Below are 10,093 nucleotides of genomic sequence, written 5' to 3'. Positions count from 1 at the left end.
TGTGAGTCGCTCAGAGCTGTGAGTCTCTCTGGGTACGTCTCTAAGAGCTGTGAGTCGCTCAGAGCTGTGAGTCTCTCTGGGAACGTCTCTAAGAGCTGCGAGTCTCTCTGGGTAAGTCTCTGAGAGCTGCGAGTCTCTCTGGGTACGTCCCTAAGAGCTGTGAGTCTCTCTGGGTAAGTCTGTAAGAGCTGTGAGTCTCTCTGGGTACGTCTCTAAGAGCTGTGAGTCTCTCTGGGTACATCTCTAAGAGCTGCGAGTCTCTCTGCGAATCTCTCTTAGTAAATCTCTAAGAGCTGTGAGTCTCTCTGGGTACGTCTCTAGGAGCTGTGAATCTCTCTGGGTACGTCTCTAAGAGCTGTGAGTCTCTCTGGGTACGTCTCTAAGAGCTGTGAGTCTCTTTGGGAGAGTCTCTAAGAGCTGTGAGTCTGTCCGGGAAAGTCTAAGAGCTGTGAGTCTCTCTGGGTACGTCACTAAGAGCTGTGAGTCTCTCTGGGTACGTCTCCAAGAGCTGTGAGTCTCTCTGGGTACGTCTCTAAGAGCTGCGAGTCTCTCAGAGCTGTGAGTCTCTCTGGGTACGTCTCTAAGAGCTTTGAGTCTCTCTGGGTACATCTCTAAGAGCTGCGAGTCTCTCTGCGAATCTCTCTTAGTAAATCTCTAAGAGCTGTGAGTCTCTCTGGGTACGTCTCTAGGAGCTGTGAATCTCTCTGGGTACGTCTCTAAGAGCTGTGAGTCTCTCTGGGTACGTCTCTAAGAGCTGTGAGTCTCTTTGGGAAAGTCTCTAAGAGCTGTGAGTCTGTCCGGGAAAGTCTAAGAGCTGTGAGTCTCTCTGGGTACGTCGCTAAGAGCTGTGAGTCTCTCTGGGTACGTCTCCAAGAGCTGTGAGTCTCTCTGGGTACGTCTCTAAGAGCTGCGAGTCTCTCAGAGCTGTGAGTCTCTCTGGGTATGTCTCTAAAAGCTGCGAGTATCTCTGGGTAAGTCTCTGAGAGCTGCGAGTCTCTCTGGGTACGTCTCTAAGAGCTGTGAGTCTCTCTGGGTACTTCTCTAAGAGCTGCGAGTCTCTCTGGGTAAATCTCCAAGAGCTGTGAGTCTCTCTGGTTACATCTCAAAGAGCTGTGAGTCTCTCTGGGTACATCTCGAAGAGCTAGAAGTCTCTCTGGGCACGTCTCTAAGAGCTGTGAGTCTCTCTGGGTACGTCTCTAAGAGCTGTGAGTCTCTCTGTGTAAGTCTCTAAGAGCTGTGAGTCGCTCAGAGCTGTGAGTCTCTCTGGGTACGTCTCTAAGAGCTGTGAGTCGCTCAGAGCTGTGAGTCTCTCTGGGAACGTCTCTAAGAGCTGCGAGTCTCTCTGGGTAAGTCTCTAAGAGCTGCGTGTCTCTCTGGGTAAGTCTCTAAGAGCTGCGGGTCTCTCTGGGTACATCTCAAAGAGCTGCGAGTCTCTCAGGGTACGTCTCTAAGAGCTGTGAGTCTCTCTGGGTAAATCTCCAAGAGCTGTCAGTCTCTCTGGGTACGTCTCTAAGAGCTGTGAGTCTCTTTGGGAAAGTCTCTAAGAGCTGTGAGTCTGTCCGGGAAAGTCTAAGACATGTGAGTCTCTCTGGGTACGTCGCTAAGAGCTGTGAGTCTCTCTGGGTACGTCTCCAAGAGCTGTGAGTCTCTCTGGGTACGTCTCTAAGAGCTGCGAGTCTCTCAGAGCTGTGAGTCTCTCTGGGTATGTCTCTAAAAGCTGCGAGTATCTCTGGGTAAGTCTCTGAGAGCTGCGAGTCTCTCTGGGTACGTCTCTAAGAGCTGTGAGTCTCTCTGGGTACTTCTCTAAGAGCTGCGAGTCTCTCTGGGTAAATCTCCAAGAGCTGTGAGTCTCTCTGGTTACATCTCAAAGAGCTGTGAGTCTCTCTGGGTACATCTCGAAGAGCTAGAAGTCTCTCTGGGCACGTCTCTAAGAGCTGTGAGTCTCTCTGGGTACGTCTCTAAGAGCTGTGAGTCTCTCTGTGTAAGTCTCTAAGAGCTGTGAGTCGCTCAGAGCTGTGAGTCTCTCTGGGTACGTCTCTAAGAGCTGTGAGTCGCTCAGAGCTGTGAGTCTCTCTAGGAACGTCTCTAAGAGCTGCGAGTCTCTCTGGGTAAGTCTCTAAGAGCTGCGTGTCTCTCTGGGTAAGTCTCTAAGAGCTGCGGGTCTCTCTGGGTACATCTCAAAGAGCTGCGAGTCTCTCAGGGTACGTCTCTAAGAGCTGTGAGTCTCTCTGGGTAAATCTCCAAGAGCTGTCAGTCTCTCTGGGTACATCTCTAAGGGCTGTGAGTCTCTTTGGGAAATTCTCTAAGAGCTGTGAGTCTCTCTGGGTAAGTCTCTTAGAGCTGTGAGTCTCTCAGAGGTGTGAGTCTCTCTTGGTACATCTCTAAGATCTGTGAGTCTCTCTGGGTACGTCGCTAAGAGCTGTGAGTCTCTCTGAGTAAGACTCTAAGAGCTGCGAGTCTCTCTGGGTACATCTCTCAGAGCTGCGAGTCTCTCTGGGTACGTCTCTAAGAGGTGTGAGTCTCTCTGGGTAAGTCTCTAAGAGCTGTGAGTCTCTCTGGGTACGTCTCTAAGAGCAGTGAGTCTCTCTGGGTAAGTCTCTAAGAGCTGTGAGTCTCTATGGGTACGTCTCTAAGAGCTGTGAGTCTCTCAGAGCTGTGAGTCTCTCTGGGTACGAGTCTTTCTGGGTACATCTCTAAGAGCTGCGAGTCTCTCTGGGTACGTCGCTAAGAGCTGTGAGTCTCTCTGGGTACATCTCTAAGAGCTGTGAATCTCTCTGGGTACATCTCTAAGAGCTTTGAGTCTCTCTGAGTACGTCTCTAAGAGCTGTGAGTCTCTTTGGGAAAGTCTCTAAGAGCTGTGAGTCTCTCAGAGCTGTGAGTCTCTCTGGGTACGTCTCTAAGAGCTGTGAGTCTCTCTGGGTACGTCGCTAAGAGCTGTGAGTCTCTCTTGGTACGTCACTAAGAGCTGTGCGTCTCTCTGGGTACATCTCGAAGAGCTAGAAGTCTCTCTGGGTACGTCTCTAAGAGCTGTGAGTCTCTCTGTGTAAGTCTCTAAGAGCTGTGAGTCGCTCAGAGCTGTGAGTCTCTCTGGGTACGTCTCTAAGAGCTGCGAGACTCTCTGGGTACATCTCTAAGAGCTGCGAGTCTCTCTGGGTACCACTCTAAGAGCTGTTAGTCTCTTTGGGTAAATCTCCAAGAGCTGTGAGTCTCTCTGGGTACATCTCCAAGAGCTGTGAATCTCTCTGGGGAAATCTCTAAGAGCTGTGAATCTCTCTGGGTAAGTCTCTCAGAGCTGTGGGTCTCTCAGAGCTGTGAGTCTCTCTGGGTACGTCTCTAAGAGCTGTGAGTCTCTCTGGGTACGTCTCTAAGAGCTGTGAGTCTCTCTGGGTACGTCGCTAAGAGCTGTGAGTCTCTCTGAGTACGTCTCTAAGAGCTGTGAGTCTCTCTGGGTACGTCTCTAAGAGCTGTGAGTCTCTCTGTGTAAGTCTCTAAGAGCTGTGAGTCGCTCAGAGCTGTGAGTCTCTCTGGGTACATCTCTAAGATCTGCGAGTCTCTCTGGGTACGTCTCTAAGAGCTGTGAATTTCTCTGGGTACATCTCTAAGAGCTGGGAGTCTCTCTGAGTACATCTCTAAGAGCTGTGAGTCTCTCTGAGAACGTCTCTAAGAGCTGTGAGTCTCTCTGGGTACGTCGCTAAGAGCTGTGAGTCTCTCTGGGTACGTCTCCAAAGGCTGTGAGTCTCTCTGGGTACGTCTTTAAGAGCTGCGAGTCTCTCTGGGTAAGTCTCTGAGAGCTGCGACTCTCTCTGGGTACGTCTCTAAGAGCTGTGAGTCTCTCTGGGTACGTCGCTAAGAGCTGTGAGTCTCTCTCGGTACGTCTCTAAGAGCTGTGAGTCTCTCTGGGTAAATCTCTAAGAGCTGTTAGTCTCTCTGGGTACGTCGCTAAGAGCTGCGAGTCTCTCTCGGTACGTCTCTAAGAGCTGTGAGTCTCTCTGGGTAAATCTCCAAGAGCTGTTAGTCTCTCTGGGTACATCTCTAAGAGCTGCGAGTCTCTCTGGGTAAGTCTCTGAGAGCTGCGAGTCTCTCTGGGTACGTCCCTAAGAGCTGTGAGTCTCTCTGGGTACGTCTCTAAGAGGTGTCAGTCTCTCTGGGTAAGTCTCTAAGAGCTGTGAGTCTCTCTGGGTACGTCTCTAATAGCTGTGAGTCTCTCTGGGTAAGTCTGTAAGAGCTGTGAGTCTCTCTGGGTACGTCTCTAAGAGCTGTGAGTCTCTCTGGGTACATCTCTAAGAGCTGCGAGTCTCTCTGCGAATCTCTCTTAGTAAATCTCTAAGAGCTGTGAGTCTCTCTGGGTACGTCTCTAGGAGCTGTGAATCTCTCTGGGTACGTCTCTAAGAGCTGTGAGTCTCTCTGGGTACGTCTCTAAGAGCTGTGAGTCTCTTTGGGAAAGTCTCTAAGAGCTGTGAGTCTGTCCGGGAAAGTCTAAGAGCTGTGAGTCTCTCTGGGTACGTCGCTAAGAGCTGTGAGTCTCTCTGGGTACGTCTCCAAGAGCTGTGAGTCTCTCTGGTTACGTCTCTAAGAGCTGCGAGTCTCTCAGAGCTGTGAGTCTCTCTGGGTATGTCTCTAAAAGCTGTGAGTATCTCTGGGTAAGTCTCTGAGAGCTGCGAGTCTCTCTGGGTACGTCTCTAAGAGCTGTGAGTCTCTCTGGGTACTTCTCTAAGAGCTGCGAGTCTCTCTGGGTAAATCTCCAAGAGCTGTGAGTCTCTCTGGTTACATCTCAAAGAGCTGTGAGTCTCTCTGGGTACATCTCGAAGAGCTAGAAGTCTCTCTGGGCACGTCTCTAAGAGCTGTGAGTCTCTCTGGGTACGTCTCTAAGAGCAGTGAGTCTCTCTGGGTAAGTCTCTAAGAGCTGTGAGTCTCTATGGGTACGTCTCTAAGAGCTGTGAGTCTCTCAGAGCTGTGAGTCTCTCTGGGTACGAGTCTTTCTGGGTACATCTCTAAGAGCTGCGAGTCTCTCTGGGTACGTCGCTAAGAGCTGTGAGTCTCTCTGGGTACATCTCTAAGAGCTGTGAATCTCTCTGGGTACATCTCTAAGAGCTGTGAGTCTCTCTGAGTATGTCTCTAAGAGCTGTGAGTCTCTTTGGGAAAGTCTCTAAGAGCTGTGAGTCTCTCAGAGCTGTGAGTCTCTCTGGGTACGTCTCTAAGAGCTGTGAGTCTCTCTGGGTACGTCGCTAAGAGCTGTGAGTCTCTCTTGGTACGTCACTAAGAGCTGTGCGTCTCTCTGGGTACATCTCGAAGAGCTAGAAGTCTCTCTGGGTACGTCTCTAAGAGCTGTGAGTCTCTCTGTGTAAGTCTCTAAGAGCTGTGAGTCGCTCAGAGCTGTGAGTCTCTCTGGGTACGTCTCTAAGAGCTGCGAGACTCTCTGGGTACATCTCTAAGAGCTGCGAGTCTCTCTGCGAATCTCTCTTAGTAAATCTCTAAGAGCTGTGAGTCTCTCTGGGTACGTCTCTAGGAGCTGTGAGTCTCTCTGGGTACGTCTCTAAGAGCTGTGAGTCTCTTTGGGTATGTCTCTATGAGCTGTGAGTCTCTCTGGGTAAGACTCTAAGAGCTGAGAGTCTCTCAGAGCTGTGAGTCTCTCTGGGTATGTCTCTAAAAGCTGCGAGTATTTCTGGGTAAGTCTCTGAGAGCTGCGAGTCTCTCTGGGTACGTCTCTAAGAGCTGTGAGTCTCTCTGGGTACTTCTCTAAGAGCTGTGAGTCTCTCTGGGTAAATCTCCAAGAGCTGTGAGTCTCTCTGGGTACATCTCGAAGAGCTAGAAGTCTCTCTGGGTACGTCTCTAAGAGCTGTGAGTCTCTCTGGGTACGTCTCTAAGAGCTGTGAGTCTCTCTGTGTAAGTCTCTAAGAGCTGTGAGTCGCTCAGAGCTGTGAGTCTCTCTGGCTACGTCTCTAAGAGCTGCGAGTCTCTCTAGGTACATCTCTAAGAGCTGTGAGTCTCTCTGAGTACGTCTCTAAGAGCTGTGAGTCTCTTTGGGAAAGTGTCTAAGAGCGGTGAGTCTCTCTGGGTACGTCGCTAAGAGCTGTGAGTCTCTCTGGGTACGTCTCTCTGAGCTGTGAGTCTCTCTGGGTATGTCTCTATGAGCTGTGAGTCTCTCTGGGTAAGTCTCTAAGAGCTGTGAGTCTCTCTGGGTACGCCTCTAAGAGCTGCGAGTCTCTCTGCGAATCTCTCTGGGTACATCTCTAAGAGCTGCGAGTCTCTCTGGGTACTTCTCTAAGAGCTGTGAGTCTTTCTGGGTAAATCTCTAAGAGCTGTGAGTCTCTCTGGGTACGTCTCTAAGAGCTGCGAGTCTCTCTGGGTACGCCTCTAAGAGCTGCGAGTCTCTCTGCGAATCTCTCTGGGTACATCTCTAAGAGCTGCGAGTCTCTCTGGGTACTTCTCTAAGAGCTGTGAGTCTTTCTGGGTAAATCTCTAAGAGCTGTGAGTCTCTCTGGGTACATCTCTAGGAGCTGTGAATCTCTCTGGGTAAGTCTCTAAGAGCTGTGAGTCTCTCTGGATAAGTCTCTAAGAGCGGTGAGTCTCTCAGAGCTGTGAGTCTCTCTGGGTAAGTCTCTAAGAGCTGTGAGTCTCTCTGGGTACGTCTCTAATAGCTGTGAGTCTCTCTGGGTAAGTCTGTAAGAGCTGTGAGTCTCTCTGGGTACGTCTCTAAGAGCTGCGAGTCTCTCTGGGTACGCCTCTAAGAGCTGCGAGTCTCTCTGCGAATCTCTCTGGGTACATCTCTAAGAGCTGCGAGTCTCTCTGGGTACCTCTCTAAGAGCTGTGAGTCTTTCTGAGTAAATCTCTAAGAGCTGTGAGTCTCTCTGGGTACGTCTCTAGGAGCTGTGAATCTCTCTGGGTAAGTCTCTAAGAGCTGTGAGTCTCTCTGGGTAAGTCTCTAAGAGATGTGAGTCTCTCAGAGCTGTGAGTCTCTCTGGGTACGTCTCTAATAGCTGTGAGTCTCTCTGGGTACGTCTCTAAGAGCTGTGAGTCTCTCTGGCTAAGTCTCTAAGAGCTGTGAGTCTCTCTGGGTAAGTCTCTAAGAGCTGTGAGTCTCTCTTTGTAAGTCTCTAAGAGCTTTCCACACCTGGATTATTCTTTTCAAGTCTTCAAGTTCTGTCAAATTGGTTGTTGATCATTGCTAGACAACCATTTTGAGGTCTTGCCATAGATTTTCAAGTCGATTTAAATCAAAACTGTAACTCGGCTACTCAAAAACATTCACTTCTTATTGGTAAGCAACTCCAGTGTATATTTGGCCATGTGTTTTAGGTTATTGTCCTGCTGAAAGGTGAATTCATGTCTCAGTGTCTGGTGGAAAACAGACTGAACCAGGTTTTCCTCTAGGATTTTTCCTGTTGCATAGCTTCATTCAGTTTCTGTTTTTCTCCTGAACCACCCGTCCCCAGTAATGTGTTCTATTGGATTTTCCCCAAACATTCAGGACAAAAAGTTAAATGTTTTGCCACAATCCATTTTTGCAGTATTACTTTAGCAGCTTGTTGCTAACAGGACGCTTGTTTTGGAAAATGTTATTCTGTACAGGCTTCCTTCTTGTCCCTCTGTCAATTAAATAAGTATTGTGGAGTAACTACAATGTTGTTTATCCATCCTCAGTTTTTTCCTATGACAGCCATTAAACTCTGTAACTGTTTTAAAGTCGCTATTGTCCTCATGGTGAAATCTCTGATTGGTTTCCTTCCTCTCCACCAACTGAGTTATGAATGACGCCTGTATCTTTGTAGTGACTGGGTGTATTGATACACCATCCAAAGTGTAATTAGTGATTTCACCCTGCTCAAAGGGATATTCAAAGTCCAGAACAGACAATGGGAAGCACACAGTACTACAGTACATGGAACCATGGCTACAACTCTATTCCACATCAGGTAACTGATGCAAGCAGTAGGATTAGATTTAAAAAAACAGATATAAATACACTTTATGGAACAGCAGGGGCTGTGAAGATACACACACTCTACACACACGTACACATGGATTTTGTATTCTAGATATGTGATAGTAGAGTTGTGGCCTGAGGGAACACACTTAATATGTTGTGAACAGTGTAATGAAATGTAATGTCATTTAAGGTCATCTTTTTTAATGTTCTGGAACCCACAATGAGAAGCTGCTGCTGCTTTGGCTAATGGGGATCCTTAATAAATAGAAATACAAATGTCTACTTTTTATTTTTACCCATCTACCAATAGGTGCCCTTCTCTATGAGGCATTGGAAAACCTCTTTGGTCTTTGTGGTTGAATCTGTGTTTTAAATTCATTGGTTGAACGAAGGACCTTAAATATAATTGTGTGTGTGGGGTACAGAGGGGAGGTAGTTATTCAGAAACCGTGTTAAAACACTATTATCCCACACAGAGTGAGTCCAATTGTTAAGAGCATGTTTACTCCTGAACTTATTTAGGTTTGTCATAACAAAGGGGTTGAAACGTATTGACTCTAGACATTTTAGGTTTTCATTTTTAAGTAAGGAAAAATGTGGAAAAATGTGGAAAAACATAATTCCTCTTTGACATTATGGGGTATTGTGTGTAGGCCAGTGACAAAACAATCTCTATTTAATACATTTTAGAATAAGGCTGTAATGTAACAAGATGTGGGAAAAGTCAAGGAATGTGAACACTTTCTGAAGGCCCTGTACATGCAGATGTGAACATGCACATACACAGGTCCCCTAGAAACACAGGGCCAGGATGTGACTGCAGCAAGTCCTCTGTCCTGTCGCAGTTCACACATTTGCACAGGGATGCATCCACCCACACACACCCACCTCTTTGTGCAATGCTATCAGATTTTGTGTCTGCTCAGTTGGAAAATGAGAAAAGAGGGAAAAGAATGAATGAATATAAATAATGATTTACAGTTGCATTTAAAATCTGTTCTAGCCATGTTATAGGGACGTTCAGGTTGGATTTCTCCTGGGCTAAAGGACCCAAAGACATATCAACTGAATCTTTTCTGTTTAGAGTTGAGAGACAACTTTCAAGTCAGTGTTTCAAAACAGAGTGTATATTTAGTGTCTCTGAGTATCAGTAAGATAGTGGTATGTGATATCAACACCCCCTCTAATCAATACGGCTTGATTAGTGGTTGTAGATGGCTCTCTGTGGGTCGATAAGAAGACACTCTGTCCAGCGGATAATTGTCTTACCACTCTCATTAGAGGAAAAGAGAAAGAGCGGGAGGAAAGGCAGAGAAGAGGAAGAGAGAGAGAGGAAGAGAGAGAGCAGCTGGGGGTGGTAATATGTCCATTCTGATTTAAGATGCGTAGAAAATGGTGTAATAGTGTAAATGGTCCATTCTGATTTAAGATGCGTAGAAAATGGTGTAATAGTGTAAATGGTCCATTCTGATTTAAGATGCGTAGAAAATGGTGTAATAGTGTAAATGGTCCATTCTGATTTAAGATGCGTAGAAAATGGTGTAATAGTGTAAATGGTCCATTCTGATTTAAGATGCGTAGAAAATGGTGTAATAGTGTAAATGGTCCATTCTGATTTAAGATGCGTAGAAAATGGTGTAATAGTGTAAATGGTCCATTCTGATTTAAGATGCGTAGAAAATGGTGTAATAGTGTAAATGGTCCATTCTGATTTAAGATGCGTAGAAAATGGTGTAATAGTGTAAATGGTCCATTCTGATTTAAGATGCGTAGAAAATGGTGTAATAGTGTAAATGGTCCATTCTGATTTAAGATGCGTAGAAAATGGTGTAAGTGTAAATGGTCCATTCTGATTTAAGATGCGTAGAAAATGGTGTAATAGTGTAAATGGTCCATTCTGATTTAAGATGCGTAGAAAATGGTGTAATAGTGTAAATGGTCCATTCTGATTTAAGATGCGTAGAAAATGGTGTAATAGTGTAAATGGTCCATTCTGATTTAAGATGCGTAGAAAATGGTGTAATAGTGTAAATGGTCCATTCTGATTTAAGATGCGTAGAAAATGGTGTAATAGTGTAAATGGTCCATTCTGATTTAAGATGCGTAGAAAATGGTGTAATAGTGTAAATGGTCCATTCTGATTTAAGATGTGTAGAAAATGGTGTA

The sequence above is a fragment of the Oncorhynchus mykiss genome, chromosome 2 (assembly GCF_057628025.1).
Source record: "Oncorhynchus mykiss isolate SJ-2025 chromosome 2, ASM5762802v1, whole genome shotgun sequence".
NCBI classification, from domain to species: domain Eukaryota; kingdom Metazoa; phylum Chordata; class Actinopteri; order Salmoniformes; family Salmonidae; genus Oncorhynchus; species Oncorhynchus mykiss.
Note: the sequence above shows the minus strand (reverse complement) of the source record.